At 36.9% G+C, this 24,820-nt stretch overlaps 1 pseudogene; it reads right to left on the bottom strand.

Moving 5' to 3' along the window:
• Window positions 1-1,655: 1,655 nt before the first annotated feature.
• Window positions 1,656-8,010, bottom strand: LOC122144196 (annotated as a pseudogene).
• Window positions 8,011-24,820: the final 16,810 nt, after the last annotated feature.

Here is a 24,820-nt window from a genome sequence, read left to right as displayed (position 1 = left end):
GCATACACCTATGCTATGTGCCAATTTTTAAATAACTACACATTTACAAATACAAAAAAAAAATCCATAATCGTATTTGCCTGTTCCCAGCACAGCTCTGAGGGTCCATAGGCCTATCGAACACTTCAACCACAGGCAAAATAGTTTCCACTGGCTTCCTTCAAAAGCAAGTTACTTTCAACACAAACATTGGTTGTTTATGTAATGAGCCCAGGGGTTGATAGTATTATACTGAATGTTCATCCGTCCCGAGAGCCGCTCTGGTTTGTTTTGGTGGAGGACGTCTGCACAAGGCAATCTAAGAGCCTTCCGATGCGTGCCGATGGTCTTGTTCATGCCCGTTCAGTCACCAAGCTCTCCCACTCGCCACTACTGTGTTTTTCCACAGGATGAGCACAGTTACTGGCAACGGTCCTGAAATCAAACAACCTGTACTCAACTTGCTGACGCTCAACAGCAAACAACATCCCTGTCTGAGAGGATGCGCCACAAGCGACAGAAACTGTAGCGTGACTGGAGACGAGGTGGAGAACTGAAAATACTGCCTGAGTTTAAGCAGAGGTTAATCTCTAAATAAAGTTATAAATAAAAGACATAAACATATAATATGTGTAACCCCCCTGGAGCACAAACCCAGTCACTAAGGTTCAATTTATCGAAATTGAGATTGATATATCATCTGAATGCTGAATAAATGAGCTTTCCATTGATGTATAGGACAATATTTGGCTGAGATGCAACTATTTGAAAATCTGGAATCTGAGGGTGCAAAAAAAAAAAAAAAAAAAAATCGAAATATTGAGAAAATCATCAGCTTTAAAGTTGTCCAAATGTAGTTTCTTAGCAATGCATATTACCTATCACAAAATTACGTTTTGATATATTAATACGGTAGGAGATTGATCTGAACATGATCTTTACTTTATACTAATGATTTTTGGCATAAAAGAAAAATCTATAATTTTTGACCCATACAATGTAATTGTTGGCCATTTCTACAAATATACCCCAGAGACTTAAAAGAGCATTTGTGCTCTATGGACACATATGTGCCACAAAACCAGTCCATAAGGGTCATTTTTTCGAAATTAAGGATTTCTACAATAAGCTTAAAGCTGAATTAATAATCTCTCTCCATTGAGGTATGGTTTGTTAGGAGACAATATTTGAAAATCTGGAATCTGAGGGTGCAAAAAAATCTAAATATTGAGAAAATAACCTTTAAATTTGTTCAAATGAAGTTCTTAGCAATGCATATTTACTAAACAAAAATTAAGTTTTGATAGATTTTACGGTAGGAAATTTACAAAATATCTTCATGGAACATGATCTTTACATAATATCCTAATGATTTTTGGCATAAAAGAAAAAATCTATATTTTGACCATACAATGTATTGTTGTCTATTGCTACAAATATACCCCCAGAGACTTAAGGTTTTGTGCTCCAGGGTCACATATACATGTAAATTAACTTGCAAACAAATGCAGCTGGCTGAAAGTGACAAGCACACTTAGAAGTATGAGCAAAGCAACAGGTGAAGCTGACAGGAAGATGGATAAACACAATAAAGTGCTTCCTTCCTTTAATCAGAGTTAAAGGGTGGAAAATGTTTGCTCATGTTTGGTCTGGTTCCCCATATCAAAGACACTTACGTTTTTTTTTGGAGACTCGTTGAGCCAGAAGACATCGTCGCTCGTGATCCCGAACTCCTCGGCTCCTGGGACCTGAAGGAAAACCACACAGAAAAAACATTTTAAAGATGAAATATTCAGCATAATTCAGCAATCAATTTAATAGTTATTTTTTTCAAACATAATTTAATATTTAAAGCTATAAAAGCATTAAAATCTATATAAAACCAACAATACCATCAACGGTGTATAATAAATATACAATATAAATACTGATATTGTAATATTTAGTTACTTTAACAACTACTTATTTTAAATAAAATGCTTCCAACATTCCCTCTACAACGTTATAGACCCCTTAAAAGTTTGTAAACATTGCAACGTCTTCCGGTGGCGGGGCTTTAGCTGGAGGCAAAAAGAGGCGCGGACGCAGTGTTGACAAGCGTAAACTAGCATGTTTTAGGAGGGATTTATTAAACATGGATGCAGAAGAAGGTTAGGAACTGTCCGAATATGTACAGTCACTGACTCTGTGGGACCGTGACAAAAAAATAATAATAAAAAAAGTGGGAGTTAGCATACATTTATCAATTAATTCAGTTGATCACTCAGTTCACTGACCAAACTGGTTATCTGACCAAAATATAATGACGAGTGGATAACATTACAGTAGCCTAATTTTTTATTTATTTATTTTTTTTAGCTAAGCCTGGTGTAGTTCTTGTATCTTTGTTTCTCATTGGAAACATTTTAAACCAGGTTTTGGATATTTCCTAGACAACATATGAATTACTTTCGGGTGGTTTGGGGAATTTTGTCAAGGCTTATTGTCTAATGTAACCTATCGCTGGGCTAACTATGATTAGCAATGTGGAATATTTTAAGAGACCATTCAAAGGATGGCACACACCATCTATCGCTGTATGTTTGTTTAACATTTAAGCTAGCTAGTGCGCTGAAGGTTGTCGACTTTTCACCTATAAAACATAAACTTGCTGATTTGTACTAGATAAAACCAACACACCAGTACATATGCATAGATTATTTTTACCTAATATGAAGTGTGCACTGCAAACACGAGCATTATTTATGATCGTCTCTGTGTCTAGTCCTGTACGCCGTATTGCATTCAACACACAATGGTCTTCCCTTGAATTTCTGTGAAGGAATGTCGGCCGGGATCCGGTGAAAAACTTTAGTTTTGAACCAAAAGTGCTGTTCCTTCTATTCTGGCAGCCAAAAACACAACAGTAGACGACATTTTTAAAGTCAAAACCTCAAACTTTTAGCGTGCCTGCTATGAGTTCTTCCTTATGTTTTGCCTCCAGCTAGAGCGGTGACGTCACAGTGACGTAGGCGATTAAGGGGTCTATCAATTTAACATATTTTTAACTAAGATATGTATGTATATATTCAATATTTGATAAATGTTAAATACTCCCTAATTATTATTTTTAATGAAAACTGCCAAATATTTAATTGCCTTGAGAAGAGACCATCACTTTCTTTAAATGTATAATTCCTTGTCTATTTATTTACTTTTTTAAATAAAACTCAAAAATAACAATTGCTGGTTGTAAATAATAATAATAATAATAATAATAATAATAATAATAATAACAATAACAATAATAAAAACACAAATAAAATAAAATGCTTCCAATATTTCCATATAACATTCACTGAATTTAACATATGCATTTTTTCAGTACTTTAATTTTTAAAAATTATGAATGTAAAATAATCTCAATTATTAGTTTTTTTATTTATAAAAAAACAATATCACAATGCAAAACATTAACTGCCCTAAAAAAGAAGCACCACTTTCTTTAACTGTATAATTTTTAGCCTATTTGTTCCACCCTTTACTGATCTCTTGATCATCTAGAATATGTTTATATTTTACCAGCGTGTCACACACACTCACATGTGTAGGGTACTTTCGGAGTCGCCCCACCGGCAGCAAACACATGTTTTCTGGCGCTCATTTTCATCTGTGAATACAAGTATGCAGGGCAAACAGGAAGTACAGCAGGTTTATGGTTAAATATGTTCCAGATTAAGTGTTTTAAACTCATCATACCTCTTTCCCTTTAAGCATCCACAGCTCTGACAGTGTGCTCATCCACCAGACTGCCCTTCATATTCAAATATTTCACCTTCCTGTCACATCGGACAGAGAGACTAATATATAACAGATCGCATCACATTAAACACCAACACATGAACCGAAGTTGTCTGCTGCCATCATAAATATATATATATATATACAATTCAATTCAAGTTTATTCAAGCTAGTTCATGCATTCATGACCTCTATACTGGACTATTGTAATGCACTGCTAGTTGGTTGTCCCAATAAACAAGCTACAGGTCGTACCAAAATGGCAGCGGCTAGAGTCCTTACCAGGTCAAGAAAATATGATCATATTACCCCAATACGACAGTCTCTGCACTGGGCTACCTATAAGTTCCGTATCAGTTACAAAATATTATTACTCACTTATAAGGCCCTTAATGGCTTAGCTCCTGCGTACCTAACTAGTCTTCTACAACGCTACAACCCATCACGCTCCCTAAGGTCACAAAACGCTGGACTTTTGATAGTACCTAGGATAGCAAAGTCCACTAAAGGAGGTACAAGCTTTTTTTCGCATTTGGCTCCCAAACTCTGGAATAGCCTTCCTGATAATGTTCGGGGTTCAAACGCACTGTTTCTGTTTAAATCTAGATTAAAAACACACCTCTTTGGCCAAGCATTCAAATAATGCATCTCATAATTTTGGACTGCAGTTATATCTGATCAAATGCGCATTATTATTCTTTAAGCTTGGGTTAAACAATTAATTTTACTTGGCTGGAACAGCAGCTATGCTAGTTATGTCTCTATTTTGTTTCTCTGTTTCTGCTGGGATTTACATCCCGTGGTAACTAGGATTTACACAAGCTCCAGTCTGGATCCAGAACACCTGAGAAGAGATGATGCCATCCCCTCAGAGGACCTCAGATGATGCTAACCCAGAGACAACATACAGAACTAACACATTTTGCTCTAAGTTTGATTGCATAATGGCTGTTAATAGTGTTAATCGTCTGTTTGGTTTACGTCTTTTTATTGATTTTTTCTGAACATTTCTGCCATATTCACATGAACTGACAGTCACCACTGATAAGCTACTACTAAATATTGTAGAAACTTAATTTTCTGTAAAGTTGCTTTGTAATGATTTGTATCGTAAAAAGCGCTATACAAAATAAACTTGAATTAATTACAATATAAAATAATAGTTTTCTATTTTAATATTCTTTAAAATATAATTTATTCCTGTGATGCAAAGCTAAATTTCCATCTGCATCATTACTCCAGTCTTAAGTGTCACATGATCCTTCAGAAATCATTCTGATATGATGATTTATTATTAGAATTATCAATGTTGGAAACAGTTGTGCCGCCAAATATTTTTTGGGAAACCGTGATACTTTTTTCAGGATTCTTTGATGAATAAAAAGTTAAAAAGAACAGCATTTATTCCAAAAATAAATATTTTCTAACAATATGAATCTTTGCTATCACTTCTTAACAATTTAACACATCTCTGCTGAATAAAAGTTTTAATTTCTTTCAAAAAAAAAAAAAAAAGAATAAAAATTTAACTAACCCCAAATTTTTCAAACAGTAGTGTAATATTGTTAGAAAAGATTTCTATTTTTAATAAATGCTCTTCTTTTAAAACTTTTTATTCATAAAAAAAAAAGTATCACAGCTTCCAAAAACAGTTTCCGGCACCGATATTTAAATCAGAATATGGATTATGATTTCTGAAGATCATGTGACACTGAAGACTGGAGTAATGATGCTGAAAATACAGCTGTGCATCACAGAAATAAATTAGATTTTAATGCATATTAAAATAGAAAAACATTATTTTACATCATAATATTATTTCACAATATTAATTTTTTACATGTATTTTTGATCAAATAAATGCAGCCTTGATAAGCTGAAGAAACTCCTGTAAAAAACATTAAAAATGTCCTGATCCCAAACTTTTGAGTGGTAGTGTGTATATATTTCTCTCCAGTAATTCTGGTTCTGCTTCAGTCCAGATAACTACCATACAGCAGTTCTGAATCTCAGTCAGGGGTACACTGGTGAAAAAGAGCTTTTTTGTTCAACAACCCAGACTCTGACCTATTAGTCTACTAACATGATTTATTTTTCCCAACACCTTAACTCCAAAAGAATAAACAGTTAAAGATGCTCTCGACTGACAACTGGCACTCTAACTACAATAATATAATCAATTCTGAAGAAAGCAGATATTATTGGTGTTGTTGTTTTAATAGTGAACCTTACTTGTCTTGTAGCTGAACTCTGTGGCCCCAGTTCAGAGACTTCATGTGGTTCTGGACAGCCTTAGCCATCGCTGACCTGCAACATATTTCACAAACTCTACAGTTCGACTGTACTTGACCTGGCCACAACACAATGCAAATCACCACAGATACCCTCACATGCATGTGAGATTTAGTATTTTTTTCTATCAGCTGCTGCACTCAGATAGGTTGCCATACATCCACATGATTTAAAAAAAAAACTAAAAAATCATACTAATGCCTTTTTGGAAAGAAAGAAATAAAAAGATGCAGTTTCAAACAAACATCAAATTTCAAATTCTAACCAATTAAATAATAAATGTGTGTGTGATATGTGTTGTGTGTGCGTGTGTAAATATTTATGTGTCTAAATATGTGTGTGTGTGTGTGTGTGTGTGTATATATGCGTGTGTGTATATATGTGTGTGTGTGTGTGTGTATATATATATGCGTGTGTGTATATATGTGTGTGTGTGTGTGTGTGTGTATATATATGTGTGTGTGTGTGTGTGTGTGTGTATATATATATATGTGTGTGTGTGTCTATATATGTTGTGTCCCCTATATATCCTGTGTATGTACATGTGTGTGTGAGTCTATATACTGTATATTTGTGTGTGTCTATATATATATGCTGTGTGTGTTATATATATATATATATATAGTGTGGGTGTATATGTGTGTGTGTGTCTATATATATATATATGCGTGTGTGTGTGTGTGTGTAGTGTTGTGTGTGTGTGATGTGTGTGTGTGTGTGTGTGTGTGTGTATATGTGGTGTGTATATATATATATATCTATATATATATGTGTGTGTGTGTGTACGTTTTTTTTCTTTAAAACTGTTGTTTGTGTGTGTGTGTGTCTATATACCGGTATATATGTGTTGTGTGTGTGTGTGTGTGCATATATCATATATATATATATTAATATATATATATATATATATATATATCTATATATATCTATATATATGTATATATACACCACACCACCATAAACATAACATACATACAACACATACACCCAGTAAAATACACATATAAAGACGATAGTATAATACACTGAGTAATAATAACTAAACAATATACAGAGAGTATATACAGTTTTTATTTTAAGTGTATGGAAAAGGTGGTATTTAAGTCCAGCGTTTAAAAAAAAAAAAAAAAGAAAAACCTGTAAAAAACTCTTGCATCTTTATCAGATCTGGAGTGCCCTCTGCTGCGCTTCACACATTTGATCAGTCAGAAGTCTGTTTTTTTTTTACCACAAGATGGTGCTGTGTAGTATATGAAACAAAACCTACCTCACCCACTCAATATGATATGAACATTATAATACGCTCTGATCAGGATGAAGCTACACTTATGACTGGTGCAATAAAGCAGCTCTGGCTAGAAGCAAAGCCATGCCGAGCGTCTCTGATATAGCTTCATTAACTCACCAGTCTGGGATTCTGGGATTTGCCAGCCATACTTCCTAGCATCTCTGAGAGCAGTGCCAAGCAGCGCCGCCTGGTGCATCAGCTTCTTTGGAACACATCCCACATTCACACACGTGCCACCGAGACCCCATTTTGTGCCTGAAGGCAACATGCTCAGATTAGTTGTTTTTTTGAAATAAATTACCAGCAAAAAGACATAACTGCGTCGATAATGAAGATAAATGTAACTTTGAGTGAAGGTTCGACAAAGTCCAAGACTGCAACTCTCTGTCATAATTCTGCAGCTGTAAGCAAAAAACAAACTGTCAAGCATCTAAAAACACTAGGTAATCAGACCAATAAATGAGATGCCACTGATATGTCAATTATAATTGCGTTGTAAAAGAAGAGAGGAAAAACCAAATAATAACTCTACAGTATGAATGAAATCTACCTTCTTTTGAACACGCCAATCCTCCAGAGCCTCCACCAACCACCAACAGATCATAATCATATTCACCTGCTGGAATCAGAATGACACTTTCTAGAGAATTCACTGTCAGAGACAGAGACATTATAGCTTGATTTGTTATATTAACACGCTCTTTTGTGCTTTTAATAACTTGACTTTTACCTACTAAGGTTGTTTCTCATATGGACACAAACATTATTGAAAATTACTGCATACACAAATTATATTAGGATGGATGATCTAAATTATGAGAGATATACACAAAAACACACACACAACACACACACACACACACACACACACACACACACACACACACACACACACACACACACACACACACACACACACACACACACACAAAATCTGAGTTTTGTTTTCATGAGTCAGCCATATTCAAGAACTGGAATACAGATGAACCACCAAACTGCAATAGTAAACAAAGGGAGTCCAGTCACTGAAAAGGGTTGGAAGCAAAGCTACTTCTGCTGCAGCTGTTGGGAATGGCATCACTTCCTCGTGGTCAACCAGTGGATGTGTCATGTCAGGCTGTCGGTGCAGGACCTCCGAAGGGAACAGGTGAGATTTTATACTGATTGGCGTAAAAAGACACAATTAAAGGGATGGTCTTTCTTCTGTGGTGCATAAAAGAAGATATTTTAAAGAATGTTTGGCCACACTTTATTTTAAGGTGACCTTTAATGTGCGTCTTATGAGCAGTCAGCATCAGCCGAAGGAAAGCGGTCCTCACCAATCGCTCTGGGAGACACCGGGGAAAATTCAAGATCCAGAGTTTCTCGTTGAATGAAAGGAACTGATCAAGATACTTCAACCTATGCCTTCATTTATTTCACTTCTTTTGGACAGCATTTGTGGAGCACAGAAACGAAGTCCATAAGTAGCACAGGTATATTTGTAGCAATAGACAACAATACATTGTATGGGACAAAATAATAAAGTTTTTTTATGCCAAAAATCATTAGGATATTAGTAAAGATCATGTTCCATTAAGAATATTTGTAAATTGCCTACCGTAAATATCTCAAAACTAAAATTTTTGATTAGTAATATGCATGGCTAAGAACTTCATTTGGACAACTTTAAATTTCTCAATATTTAGATTTTCTTTGCAGATTTTTTCAAATAGTTGTATTTCGGCCAAATATTGTCCTCCTAACAAACCATACATCAATGGAAAGCTATGTTTAATAAATCACAATTTCAAAAAATTGACCCTTATGACTGGTTTTGTGGTCCAGGGACACATTTCAGTCTGCCTTCAGTTAAAAAAAAAAACTTTGCACCTTTGAATAAAATGCAAGGCAGATTTCAGATGTTGTATTTGTAGCTGCAACCTTGAATTTCACAAAATTCAAGTATAGTGCAGTATATTGTAAATATACCCAATGGAATAAAATGTTCCAGACTACAATAAGACGCCGCTTGTGTGACGAGCACTTTATTTACAAATATAATGAAAAGCTCTGACCGAACCATGCCTCTTAAAACCTGAAAACAAAGGTAAAGTGCATGCGACAGTAAAGCGTATTTTTGTTTTTTGTTTTTTTTGTTCACCGATTGAGACTTTGTAGAAAATACACAGATGCCCAAATCAACGGAAACCCCAATCATCAAATGAGAGGCCTCGAGATCATTTCACAGTGACTGCAGGAGGGAAAGGGTGGCGGAACATTTATTATAGATAGACTGTGTATGTATATATATGCATATCTAAAAAGAAATTAAAATTCAGTTTAAAATGTAATAGGAAAATAAGTAAAAAGTTCTCATAAAGCCTTCTATACACAAAATACATGTCCCCTCCCCCTTCAGCCCTTTGTGCAGGTACCACAAGTTAGGATTGATGCACGTAATATTCACATTGTGCACCTCAGATGAGGTGAATTACGGTATCGTGCATATGACAAAAAAAATCATATTCAATTACCATAAGAAATCTCAGAGTCACAGATGCAACTATCAAATTGGTTTTAATATGCATAACGTTATCAAATTTCTTCAATAACTTAATAAAAGGCATTTTTTTTTTTTTTTTCATTTCCTCTGGTGAATAAACACCAAACAGAGATTCAAGCAGCAAGGAGGCTGCATTTGCCAAAAAAAAAAAAAACTTGTGCACAAGTGCATCTGGATTCAAATGAGCAATACAAACCCCCCGCTCATATTGCTTTTGTCTTGAAATCTCTTGCTCATTTCAATTACACTGAAAGTGTTATCATTGCACGATGAGGAGAGAAACGTCGACATCAACACTGTGACAGATTTTAATCGTCTCGTATGTAATATGTCCATATATAAAAAACACGTGTTTCCCATGTGTGAAGGCGCCAGCCCAGAGGATTGAAGGGGACCGTCAGTAGCAAAAACAGCAGGATTTGTTCCCAAAAAAACATCAACAAAAACAGAGAGAAGTGGACCGGGCAGGAGAGAGGCAGGACGCTGGAGTGTTCTGTCTCTCGGTCTCATCTGTAGTAATCTTTAGGGAGTCCAAAGCACCCCCAGTTATTGAAACCCATAACGAAGGCTCTCCAAGAGCGAAGGCGTCGATTTCTCTCTCGTGACTGTCCAGCAGGTGCTTGATTCGGTCGGTGCGCTCTTCTGGCGCTCGAGAAGCCAGCTCCTCCTCAATATGAAAACACAAGACAGAAGCACTCAAACCTACATCGCTTAAGAGGAACTAGACTACATTATCCCTGAATTTTTTTTTCTTAATAAATTGCTAAAAAACTCTACGAACTCATTAAACACCGTTTGTGTCCCTGCAGCACAAAAGCAGTCTTAAGTCTCTGGGGTATACTTTGTAGCAATAGCCAACAATACCATTGGATGGTCCGTCAAAATTAATACATTTGGTTTCTTTATGTGCCAAAAAATCATTAGTGATATTAGTAAAGATCATGGTTTCCATGAAGATATTTTGTAAATTTCCTACCTAAAATATATCAAATACTTAATTTTTTGATTAGTAATTACTGCATTGCTAAGAACTTCATTTTGAACAACTTTAAAAGGTGATTTGTCTCAATATTTAGAATTTTTTTGCAACCCTCAGATTCCAGATTTTTAAATAGTTGTATCTCAGACAAATATATGTCCTATCCTTCAGAAAAAAAAGAAAAAAAAAGGTAGCCTCAAATTGCAGTGTTAGCTTGTCCACTTAAAATAATCCAAGTAAGGAGTTTAAAGGAACTTGTGCGAGTCCTACGGCTCTTGTGTTGTCCCATGAGACCTTTGAGCTGGTCTGGAACTGTTCATATTTAGGACTGGCTGATTTTAATAATCTAATGCGACTGGACAAGCAGAGCACACAGACAACAAAACAAATCCAGCCACACGGTCCTAAAATAAAAGTTACTTTCATCAAAACTTGTTAATAGAACTGTTGGTATGGGAAGCAAAATTGTTTGTGTTTTATGTTTTTTTCCTCTCAGGGCTAGAGGTAATGAAAAAAAATATTAATTATATTATATGTAGAATATAATACATTTTATATATAGTTTAAAATGCAATTTATTCCTGTGATTGCAAGCACTGAATTTTTCATCATCATTACTCCATTCTTCACGTGTCACATGATCTTCAGAAATCATTCTAATATGATGATTCAATGCTCAAGAAACATTTCTGATTATTATCAATGTTAAAAACAGCTGTGCTGTTTCAGGATTTTTTTGATGAATAGAAAGTTTACAAAAACTTTTTAAAATAGAAATCTTTTATAACATTCTAAATGTCTGTACTGTCATGTTAGACATATTTTAATGCATCCTTACGTAAACACAAATATTAATTTCTCTATAAAAAGTATTGTATCTGTGTATTGACTGTTTAACTATACAATAATATAAACTTTATGTATATGCACAAATAAAGAATAAGTGGTATTTTAGTATTATAGTTTTGTCATTTTTCATTTTTAAATGTGTACGTAGGTTTGATTTATTTTATTTCAGTTTTAGATTTAGTTATTTTAGCATATCAGTTAAACTAAATGAGAATTAGTTTTTTTTTATATATATATTTATTTCAAGTAACTTTTTTCTATGATTTCAGTTTTATTAAATATCTTTATTAATATACAGATAGATCTGATATATAGATAGATATGATAGATATACTGTAAAATAACTGATGAAACTGCTCTGCCTCGCTGTACTGGTAGTACACTACTGATGATAAACAGTTAGAGTCTGGGTTCTTAGAGGTTAATAAGAGGACAAGACCTTCTGTTCAAGGTGTGACTCGGCGCAGTGAGACTTTCTGCCCCATTTTCTGTTGCTCGCGCTCGTGCTGAGCCTCGGTCTGAATCTTTGATCTTGCTCTGGTACGCATGAGTAAACTCCATCTCCTGCTGCAGCTGCTGCCTCAGAGCCTGGCACTCGGCCTCCTGAGCTTCATCCAGACGGAGCTGCACAAAAACACACACCAGCGCACGTGAGCCTCACACTACAGCACAGTTGTGGTTAACCATCAATGGCCTTCTTGTACAGGAACGAGCCGAGACTGGGAATTTCAAACAGGGAGGCATCTATGTTGACTTTTAAATCTGTATGAACTATCAAGAAAACAACCGCTCACATTAGCTGTTCCAAAATGGCCCTATCTATAACAAATATTCCTGGTGTGTCTTGTAAAGATTATCCTGAAATCAAAATCAACCCTGACTTTAATAAGAATGCATTAGTGCCCGCCTACTTTTTTTAGCCGCATTGATTCCCCAAAAAAAATGTCCATTCATTTTTCCCATAAGGATTGTTCAAAAAAGTCTTTGTTAAACTATGTTATTATTAACCAAGCCTGACCAGCTACAAGGGTGAATTATAACCTTCGCAAAACTCTTTATAAAGCAAAAAAGTTATTTGAAAATCTGACAACCAGTACAAGACCATACTTAAATATTTACGTCTGAGATGAGAGACAGACTGTGGATGTGATTTGTGTCACATCACGGGAGAAAGCTTTCCTTAAAGAGCTCTTTTGGGTGCATACTTTGCTATGACACTGATTGGTGGAATTTTCTATATAGCATTATGGTAATGTAGTTTTCCACCACAAATTCAACAGTCAAAAGGATTACTTAAAAAACGAGTTGAAATAATGGCAAATGCATGGCTTCAAGAAAAGCACATACCATTGATTAGCAACCTCAGAACTAGTTTGCTGTACAGGTTTATATAAGCAGTTGTTATAAATTTTCTTATGGAGAAACTGAATGGAGTTTTTTACTTCCGAGAAAGCTGACTGCTGCACTTCAGCAAACAATCATTACAAAATACCACTAACAGTACATTATTATCAACTATTTATAATTTTTCTCTCAAAAATGGACATTAATCTCTTTCCCCGCCAGCGTTGGGTTTTGCTAATTTTCACTAAAATGTCATGGCCCCCAGAATATTTTGTGATGTATATCTGAACATGCAATACATCAAAACAAAGATCAGACCCTCTACTTTCAAACTACCAAAATCTGATTTATTCTAGGCTTCAAGCAGTGCTTTTTTTAAAATCAAAACTTGAATGTAGGGTAGGTTCATTAAAAAAAAGCCAACATTTTGAGCAAAAGCTGAGAAAGATCAACGTTTTTTATCAAATACTACATCTGGATCATATTCAGTAATATTTCTGAATATGCTTTCCAGCAGCACTCCCAAAGCTTGAACAGGCCTTTACCACTTTCTAGACTCACTCTAGAGCAGGGATCCTAAAATCTGGCACCACGACATCCACTTTTCCTGCAGAGTTCAGCTCTAACCTTAATCAAACACACACCTGAGGCATGCTAATCAGTGTCTTAGGGATCAATAGAAAATCACAGGCAGGTGACTTTGATCAGGATTGGCGCTAAACTTATTCTACAGCGCAATTCTAGAACTCATTCTACAGCCCTCTCTAGAACTTATTTCTAGATCGCATTTCTAGACTGATTCTAACAGGTTTCTAGACTCCATTCTAGATCGCATTTCTAAGAATTCCTCATTCTAACACGTTCTCTAGACATCATTCTACAGTGCAATTTCTAGACTCATTCTAGCGCATTTCTAGACTCATCTTTGCTAACAGCCCTCTCTAGGACTCATTCTACAGTGCATTTCTAGACTCATGTTTTTAGACTCATTCTAGCATGTTTTTCTACTCATTCTAGCACGTTTCTAGACTCATTCTACACGTGCAATTCTAGACTCATTCTAGAGCCCGTTTCTAGACTCATTCTAGAGCCCTCTCTAGACTCCTTCTCGCACATTTCTAGACTCATTCTAACAGCCCCAGGTCCCTATCTAGACTCATTTTTCTAGAGTGCCATTCCTAGACTCATTCTACAGCGCAACAATTCCTAGAGCATTTCTAGACACATTCTACAGCGCATTTCTAGACTCATTCTATCCACATTTTTAGACTCATTCTACAGTGCAATTCTAGACCATCATTTCTTAGCACATTCTCTAGACTTCATTCTACAGCCACTCTCTAGACTCATTCTACAGTGCATTTCTAGACTCATGTTTCTAGACTCATTCTAGTTTTCCATGTTTTTACTCATTCTAGCACGTTTCTAGGACTCATTCTACAGTGCAATGCTAGACTCCATTCTAGAGCACGTTTCTAGACTCATTTCTAGAGCCCTCATCTAGACTCATTCAGCACATTTCTAGACTCATTCTACAGCCCTCTCTAGACTCATTTAGCACATTCTAGACTCATTCTACACCCTCTCTAGACCTCATTCTAGAGAGCATTTTCTAGACTCATTCTACAGCGCAATTCTAGAGCATTTCTAGACAAATACTTACTGCACTTTCTAGACTCATTCTACAGGCACTTTTTAGATGCATTTCTAGACTCATTCTACAACACTTTCTAGGACATCATTTAGGAGATGCGTAATAGCGCCCCTGAGTGTATTAAAAGTGAAAATTAGAAACCCACAAAATGTTAAACGCTTTGTCAAAGACATTCCAAGTGTATATTCCTTACAATGATCCCACAGAGCTACGAGAATGTGAATGCATTTGGCCCTCTATAATGGTTTAACAGTGTTTGTTTCTTCACTCACTGCCTGCGATGCCATCATCTCGTTGATGCCTCTGCTCATCTACCGCTCGCCGCCAGGATTGCAGGTTTGCGCGTTTGCTCGTCCTTCGCAGGGCGTTTAGCACCTCTTGTGCTCTGCTTTTGGGGGTCACCTCTAGCTGTGGTGCCGCAGGGCCTTGTACTGTTTCCGTCTGGACTTTACATGCTGTCCTGGTAACTGTTGCTTTTAGCTGGAAGCTTATCCATCGCCTGCAGAAGACAAGACTCAAAGTTGAATAAACACCAATCTGACAAGCCTTTTCAGGACTAAAAATGACTCATCTAAAGCATCACATGAGTTTACTCTGTGCGTTCAAAGGATATGTGAACATAAATGGAGCAAAACTGTGGTTTATCTTTGGTAACACTTAGACTTAACAATAAGGTCCCATTATTGTATGGTATTAAACTAACATTAGCAATAAGCACTACATTCATCACATTATTTCATTAATTGCTAAGATCAATAGAAAAAAATAAGAACTGTTCATTTTTAGCTCAGGGTCCATTAAAATAATATTAGCAGATACAAACTTTCGCGTTTCAAGAATTACTTAGTAGATGTTGAAATTAACATGACGTTCAAACAAAAAAAAAACCAATTGATAACTACGAGTATTTTTCCATTGGTTCGTTTCAGTTTTGTTTACTATCAAATAGAACCTAATTGTCAAGTCCTACCGCTTTTGTATATTAATATGAGCCCGACTGCAATGTAATGTTTAAATGTTAAATTTTTCTTCTCGATAAAGCATCTCTTATGTCATCGACTGACCTGCTAACGTTGCATAAAGATACCCAGATTTTTCTAAAATACAAAGACAGGACTCCAATGAACAAGTAATAGAAACAATGAGATCTACATACAGTAGATGTTTTTGGTTATAACTCACCAATAGGATATAGCACAAGTAATAAAAAATACTGTTTTTTTTTCCGTTCACAATTGGTGGTACCTTGAGGTGCTTGGGGCCTGGCTGCCTGTAGTTTCGAGCAACATTTCCTGTGCAGTTCTCTCTCTCTCCGGTTGGTTTGTATTCGCATCTGGTTCTCCAGCTCTGTTTGGTGCTGCCAGTCGGATCACAATCCATGCGGAGTTCTGTAGTCCTCTTCAGCTTGCCTCGTGCTCAAGTTCGTGGGTCGACTCATCTTGACTGTCAACATAGCGTGCTTCCATGGTCCTTCTGGGTCTGTCTTCTTATTCAACTCCTGAGAAATTAACCTGGCAATTATTAAATATTCAACTAATAAGGTCTCTTTAAAAATCTACTACTATTTTACAATATCCTTAAAGAAAACAAAGTGGTGTTTTCCTGCACAGAGTTTCCGGCCACCACAAGGCCATGTGATTGCTAAGGTTTTCTGCCTTTTAGTATATATGGATACTTGCCAAAGTGGATGCATGTGGCAACTGCCTAGGTTTGCTAGGTTGTGTTCTTTGGGTTTAAGGTTAAAAGGTTTATTTTAAACCAACCCCTAATCATCAGTATGCACAACCAAAATTTAAGACTAATACGCTCACCTTAGCAAGCAAAGTTTACAGTCAAAATGTATAATCAATTAAACGTGTTGATCTGCAAGTGTAGGACTTCCACTATCAGATTCCAATCGAGAGTACATGGAAATTTGGCTCATTACGGATTGCAAACCACTGGATTATGCGTCATCATGTTTGTGTGCGGTTATAGACCAATAGACTGGTGTAAGAATTCTGAAATGTTTCCTGCAGATTAAAGCACTAGCTTAAGAGATTTGCAAATTGCTGCATTACTTTATCCAACACACGATTAATTGGAAACAGTCATCCAATGCTGAGGAAAATGGTTCAAAGTTTGCATTATCCCTGGGAAAAGCTTTTCATACGATTATCCTGTATATCTACATATACAGACACACTACCGTTTCAAAAGTTGTAGGCTTTTTTGATTAGTTTTTTAAAGTCCTCTTCCTCTCAACCAAGGCTGCCTTGGTTTGGGATTTAAAACAGTTGCAAAATAGTCATATTGTGCACTTTGGTGCAAAAGAACTCATCGATCTTGACAAGAGCAGGAAATATTTTGGTAACAGTATACATTTCGTTATTTGCTTTATTAATTAATTTAAAAACACAGCAACAATTACTGACCCTAGTTGAACTGGAAACACACAGACACTAGCGCGCAAAAAGGTTGTGATCATTAAGGGACTTGTGATGTTTTTAAAGAAGGCTCTTATGATCAGCAAGGATGCATTTATTTGATCACAAAATACAGAAAAAAACAGTAATATTGCAAAATTGTATTACCTTATAAAAATAATAGCTTCTATATATATTATCCTTTAAAATATTAATTATTTCTGTGATTCAAAGTCTGAATTTCCATCCGCATCATTGCTCCAGTCTGTCATTGTGTCACATGATCTATCAGAAATCATTTTAATATAATGATTTATTATTATAATTATCACCATTTGTGCTGCCAATTTTTCTTTGTGGAAACTGCAGGATACTTTTTCAGGATCCTTTGATTAATAAAAAGTTACAAAGGAAGCACAGCAGCATTTAGTTGAAGAGAGAAGTTCATTATATATAAATCTTTTTCTAGCAATATAAATCTTTGCTATCTACTTCGTATCAATTGTTACACATTTTTGCTGAACAAGCAAGTATTAATTTCTTTAAAAAAAAAGTATAAAGAATAAAATGGTTTAACTGACCTCCAAAATTTGAAATGGTAGTGTCTAATGTTAGAAAAGCTTGTTTCCTAATTTTAAATAAACTTTTCTTATTTTTTTTAAACTTTTTATTTAATCAAAGAATCCTGAAAAAAAAAAGTATCCCAGCGTCACAAAACATGTTCAGCACGTGATAATAAATCAGCATAGTAGAATGTTTCGTGACGCTCATGTGACACTGAAGACTGGAAGCACTGATGCTGGAAAATACAGCTGTTTGCTTCACACAGAAAATAAATTATATTTTAAAGGATATTACAATATAAAGCCTTATTTTATATTGTTAAATCACATTTTTGCAAGATTAACTGTGTTTTTCTGTATTTTTGATTCAACTACATGGCAGCCTTGATGAGCAGAAGAGCACTTCTTTAACCAACATCACAAGTCTTACTGATCGCGAGACTTTTGAGCGGTAGTGTATTGTAGGTAGTGTATAAGTGACTAAGCAGTTGTTTAGTCTTTTTTCTGACTGAATGCATTTCGTACTCACCTCATGTAGCTGCTCCTGCTCAAACTCGTGCTTCTTGACCATGATCTCGCGTTTGAAGGCCCTGCAGTTTCTTGTCAATAGACAAGTCCTCTGTTGACCCCGAAAGCTGAGCCTCCCTTCAGCCTACGAATGCTGTACTGTTCTCCTTAATGGCTTTGAAAAGCCTCTCCTGCTTCTCTTTCTGAGGCGTTGCCTGTGGCTCTTCAATCAATTGTCCTGAACGAAGAATCATGAGAGAGAGACAAAAGACTTAAAAAGAAGGGTGATTGCAGTGAAGACCCCGTTTTTTAGTCAACATGAAATGGCATCTGGCCACCCATTTTACTCTTGTACTGTAGTGTTTTTCTATGCATGATTTTTTTTCCAGTGACAGGGCCAATTTGTAGTTTCAACTTGTAGGAACTAGACACGAACCGTCTGTGATCTTCCTCATTGACACAGCTGATTACTGTTCTTCTGTTTATCTGGGGGAGTTTGGTGGAGGCTCTTTCTTCTGCTGGACAATGATTTTGCATGCTGGCACTTCCTTTTCTCATCAGCTGCCATTGTTTGAACCATGATCAACACAATGCAGATTTATCGTTAATAGCAATTGCAATTTCCTTGGCACCCTTCAGTATGCGTGACTGATTTTTATTGATTATTTTTGTTAGAAACTCCTGAGGCGGAAATCAAACAAAAAAATCCTATTTCTTCTCGGCCCTGCTTTGTTTTTTCCAATTGGTTAACATATTAAGCAACAACATGCTAACATCAATAAGTAGCATTCATCCTATGGCATGCATCTGGAAAAGTAATAATATCGAAATTTGAGGCAGCTTTTCACATGATCTAACTACATGAACTTTTGCACCTTTGTGCAAAGATTTATACTCGAGAATTTTATCATCAAGATGTGAAAGTCCAGAATACCCATTCTGGATGGGATATTGGTCAAATCACAAATTTTTAAGTCAACAATATATCAGTTTGTAATTGACCAATATTTTTGATTAGCTAGTACCTAGAAAACCTTTTTGGGTCTCAACATAAGAATAAAGACTAAAGATCACCCACAACACTTGTACGTTGGGATGGCGTGATTCTTGGCAAGTTCTTCTCCAGCTCAATGAAGGCATTGTTGGCATTGTGTTTCCAGTTACTTTTGGAGCCTTCAGTCCTGTGCTCATCTATACTCTGCCTTTCAGGCTTTTTCTGTCAGAGCAATCAAGTTGCTTATGGTGTTTGCCGCGCATGCGCTTGTACCCCGACATCGGCTCGTCGGAGCGCATTTTTCCGGCTCGTGTTCATGGATCTGACGCGTACACCTAGATTGAAAAGAACTTGGTCAAGAGAAGGTGGAACGCTTTGTGTAGATGATTATGCACGATGATTTTTTATCAGTGTAGACGCAAGTGCAAAAGGTGACCAAAGGTTGCATTATTTTCTAAAATTTTGTTGGAACGTTTTAAAGACATTGTCAGAGCATGCACAAATTACGTATCAGGCTACAGGGGGGGGGGGGGGGCATTTTCCCTAGTTGAAATGTTTCCAGTTTCTCACCAATGTAAACCCTATTGCCACATTTTTGTACGGTCAGCTGTAGGACGTTTCCTACAGCATCCCCAAAAATATTCTCAGGAAATGTGAGGATCTGGAAGCGAAACGAGCTGGAATATTTAATCAGATACTGTCCAAAGAATTAACCAGATCACAGGCTGCTGATCCGTGTCACGTTTTCACATTATGAGAGCAGGCTTTAACAAGAAAAAGCCATTAAAATGTACAGCACAGTCCATGCAAAGACTAAAAGTTCTTATTGATCTCAAAAAGGCCTGAAAATAACAAACAATAGCTTATTATGTAACTGACAAAAAAGAAAAAAAAACAACCAGCCGATAGATTATTTTATCGTACGGTCGATTCACTAATTGTGACCAAAAGGGAAAAGTTGCAATGGGTGAATATAACACATCTCACCATTTCCTTTGTGCAATATTTTCTATATCGAGAATGATCATAGATGCCTCTAAATATAAAAATAAAAAAATAAAAAAACACAGAAAACCCCGACCGTACTTTGCCTTAAACTTCAGCCAACAAGGGCGCTGCAAGACAAACCTGGAAGAAGGGCGCGTCCAGCTGAAAACTGTTCGTTTCGTTTCTCGTAACTCCCACCTGCAACTCCTCAAGCCAAAATATTGGCTAAATAAACCACCCGTGCAGAACACTCAGAGCGCGCCTGCCCGTAATCCCCCAAGAGCACTCGCTCAAATCCCACGTGGAGAGAAAGAGCCTTTGAGGGATAAAGAGAGAGGGCGACCACTGCCTCTCCTCTCCTCTCAGGCAGGTGCGCAGTCACGGAATGAGTTTCTCAGAGAGGCCTAAGCAGCGTTTAGGTAGGCCAGTTCCCATTAGCCGCCTGTCGAAGGGAGGGAAAAAACTCTCCTAATCGCCCGGAATCAGAAGCCCACTGTAACCGCATGTCCTCCAATCCAATCGCTTTCTGCCCAAAATACCCCTACCAGCCACACTGGAGGGGCATGTGACAGCCACTAAGCCCTGACGGCTAAAGAAAGACTGGGAAGAATGGACGTGAAAGAAATGCTTCCCAGGTTAAGGTTAACAGGAAATGCATTTCAAATTCAATTTCTGACATTGCAAGACCACCAAAAGCAGCTAAAGTGTCAAACAGGCCGATGCGGTTTTTGTTTGGAGCATGCATTGCATACCTTATTTTTTTCGGCCTATACAGTTCGCACCTTAAGTTATAAGTTCGGCATCAGTCCACAAATACGTCATGACGATGTGGAAAAAAAACATATATAGTCCGCACCCGGACCCTAATAAATCGCATTGATTTAGATGACCAAGAACAAGAGGAAAAAATTACAGTCTACAGCCACGATGACCGGGGCGCTCGTATGTGCTGCTCACGTGCACTGTTGACAAGCCTCTCTCCAGCAGTGCGCGTTGTTCCGGAACCATTCTTTGGACTCGTTCCTCCCGCGCTGCCATCTTGCTTTCAGCCCGCGGTTAGCTTTGTTTGTGTTTCGCCATGATGAGTTAGAGTAACCGCTGTTTGACGTCCAGTCCCTCACAAGTTGCTCACTCCCGGTCCAAACTTGCCTTCTTGCTGCTCGATTACCGTTTTCGGCTGCATTGGTACTAGCTGCCAGGTGGGGAATATAGAATAATAGTATTTTTCTTTTTTGGGGCCTTTATTTAGCAATTCAGATCTTTCTCAGTTGTCTTTTACGTTAATCAGTTCAGGGTTAACATTTTTCGTTGTTTCAGTGGTAGACTACAGTGCGCACTCTGAGCAGCAGGAGGAGCGCCCTCACCTCGCGGCTGGAGACGGGAAAGTGTTTCTATTGGTTCATTTCGCTTGGTTCCTTTCCTCTCGGTTCATTTCTCTCAGTTCATGTCAAATAAATTGCTCAATAAGTCGCACCTGACTATAAGTCGCAGCCAGGCCCAGCAAACTATGAAAACAAGTGGTGACTTATAGTACGGCAAAGTACGGTATATATACCTACACTAAGCGCTTCAAAGTTTGTGATCATCAAGAATGTAATGGGGTTTTTAAAGAAGTGTCTTGCGGCTCCTCAAGGCTGCATTTATTCGATCAAAAATACAAAATGCAGTAATCTTGCACAAATGTTTATTACAATATAAAAATAATGTTTTTTCTAATTTTCTAATTACCTTTTAAATTATAATTTATTTCTTTGATGCCAAGCTGCATTTCCATCAGCATCTTTACTCCAGTATAACCGTGTCCCATGATCCTTCAGAAATCATTCTGATATGATGATTTATTATTAGAAATTATCAAATGTTGGAAACAGTTGTGCTGCCAATATATTTTTCTGTCAACTGCAATATTTTTTCAGGATTCTTTGATTGACTAAAAGTTAAAAAGAACAGCAGTTATGCAAAATATTTCTACACCATATAATCTTTGCTATCACTTTCTTAGCAATTTAACACACATCCTTTGTGAATAAAAGTTGTAGTTTCTTTTCAACAAATTAAAAAATAAAAATTTACTGAATCCCCAAGACGTTGTTGAAACTGTAGTGTATGTGGGTAGCAAAAGACTTTATATTTTAATCTTGTTTTTATTTGTTTTTTCCCCACCAAGAATCCTAAGAAAAAGGAACACAGGTTCCAAAAAAATAAATTAAGCGCTCATATTATTATGATTTCTTGAAGATCATGTGGGACACTGAAGCCGCAGTAATGATGCCTGATGAAAATTCAGTGTTGCCACCACGGGGATACATTGATTATTTACAATATATTAAAATAGAAAACATTTGTGTTTTCATGGTATGAACATTATCACCAAATCACCGTTTTGCAAGAGGGGCTTCTGTTCAAACATAGATAAAACAAATGAAATTCGGACTGACCCTAGCCTGACCGTTGTGTACAGGTATGGTTATACAGGGACTACCACTTGTAAAAAATAATGGCTTGTATCAATAAAGACTAAGGTACACATTGGTATAGGTAACCACAGTTCATTATGAAATCAGTCTGTGAGGGACTTTGGAAGTTCTGTTTTTCTGGTCGTACATATTCTGTGCAAACATGACTTTCTCATGGCACTTCTGAGATTTCATGAATGTTAGGTTGCTTGTCTTCGAGATGACATCCTATGGTAGGTAGCAGGACAGCATGGCAGTTCACTAGGTTTTAAATAGAAAGCTGAGGAGTCTTTTTAATGAGCTGGACACCATACATTCAAAACTGCGGAAAAACTAAACAAAGGGAAACGTGGAGAGGTATGATAGGAGATTTATCATATTCGACATTTAATTATGCAATTCTGTAACAAATCTAAGACATTCTCACTATTCCCTTTTCCATCCTGATCGTTTTGCCACACACCTACATTAATTTCATAATTCAATATGGTCCCTGCCCCAAAGCATCATAAGTGCCATATGTCGTACAAGAGAAACACGCAGGTTTGGTATGGCGCAATTAGACTTTTCGTCAATAAAAAATCATTAAGATAGTAAGTAAAGATCATGTTCCATAAGATATTTAGTAAATTTACTACCGTAAATATATCAAAACTTAATTTTTGATTAGTAGATGCATGTGCTAAGGACTTAGTTTTTGGAAAAACTTTAAAGGTGATTTTCCTCAATATTAGATTTTTTTGCACCCTCAGGATTCCAGATTTTCAAATAGTTGTATCTCAGACAAATATTGTCCTCCTAACAAAACACACATCAATGGAAAGCTTATTTATTCAGCTTTCACATATGCTTTCCCTCCTTTTTTCTATCCACTTTCTTTCTGTACACCTCACCCCCTCCCTTAACAGCTTTTCTCTTTCCCTGCATCGCCTCAGATCCATTAAAGTCTCCTTCCATAAAAGCATAAAACCCCATATCAATAAATAAACAGTGCGCCACTTGATTTCCACAAACAAGTCGCTAAAAAAAAAAAAAAACAAAAAAGGTACGTCCATACCCATCAACCCACGTGTTAGCCAAACTCCTTTGTGATCATCTGAAATGATAGATGAGTGTCTGCAAGCATCAGAAAAAGTCCACTGCGCTTGGTCTGCCCTAGAGGGGCACGCTCCAGCGAAAAGGGCCATAACCGGTGACTCACATTTAACCAAGCCCCCACCCCACGCCACGGACTACACACGCCTGCCCTTGATCTCCACTATTTCATCAATCAGCGTTGGATGCTTGTGTCACAATGCTTATTTTGCTTTTTAAATTTTCTGTAGGGTGGTTTTTCCATTAAATGTCGATATTGACCCTAGCTTTTTTTTTTTTTTAACCCCAAAACCCCACAGGACAGGCGTTCTTAAAATAGTAGACAACAACACCAAGACTCGTGTGAGGAATGCAGCTGGGTACGTTGCTTTGACAACGACGTGAGAGTTAAAGAGAAAAAGTAACTAAGCGCTTTTTGTATTCCCATCTGAATAAACAGAAAAAGGAGGAGCATCAAAGACCACAGAGAGAGATGCCGCAGGTACTAAAGCGAAGGGATGAAAAGAAAAAAGAACGAGTGAAGCCAGAGCGGAGGGGGGTGAGAGGATGATAGTAAGGATGCTGTCATTCTGTGTCCTCACCAGTGAAGATGACTTGATGGTGGTGACGCTCTCGTGGTTTTTTGCTTTTTATAGTTGTGAGACGAGCTCGTTCTGACAGAGACGGTTCGCAGTCGAACGCTGGTCTCGATGAGGAAGGTATCCCCGGTAAAACTGATGATCCTTGAGGACCACAAACGCACATCCATCAGCTCTTCAAGCTATGCTTTCCATATTCGGAACCCATTAATTTAAAAAAAAAAATTCTACGTGGGTGCAAGACCTATGTAAGTGAGGATAGGAAAATAACGTGGGAACTGTGACATTTTATACACAAAATTCTGGGCCCATATGGACTAGCAGTAAAACTCTGGGACCAAAAATTATTTAGACACTTTGACCTGACCATGATTTGCTCAAGTGTTTGTCTTTAAACGCTAATGGATCTTTTTCACATTTCCGTGTTTCTCAGCTTGGCCGAAGGGTTAACTTGAAGAGCAGTGAACGGAGAGAGAGTCCCATGCATTCTCATTGGCTCAAACGGCGTAAAAGAAAAAACTCCAC

The sequence above is a fragment of the Cyprinus carpio genome, unplaced genomic scaffold (genome assembly GCF_018340385.1).
Source record: "Cyprinus carpio isolate SPL01 unplaced genomic scaffold, ASM1834038v1 S000006615, whole genome shotgun sequence".
NCBI classification, from domain to species: domain Eukaryota; kingdom Metazoa; phylum Chordata; class Actinopteri; order Cypriniformes; family Cyprinidae; genus Cyprinus; species Cyprinus carpio.
This window is presented reverse-complemented; position numbering and strand designations above follow the sequence as displayed.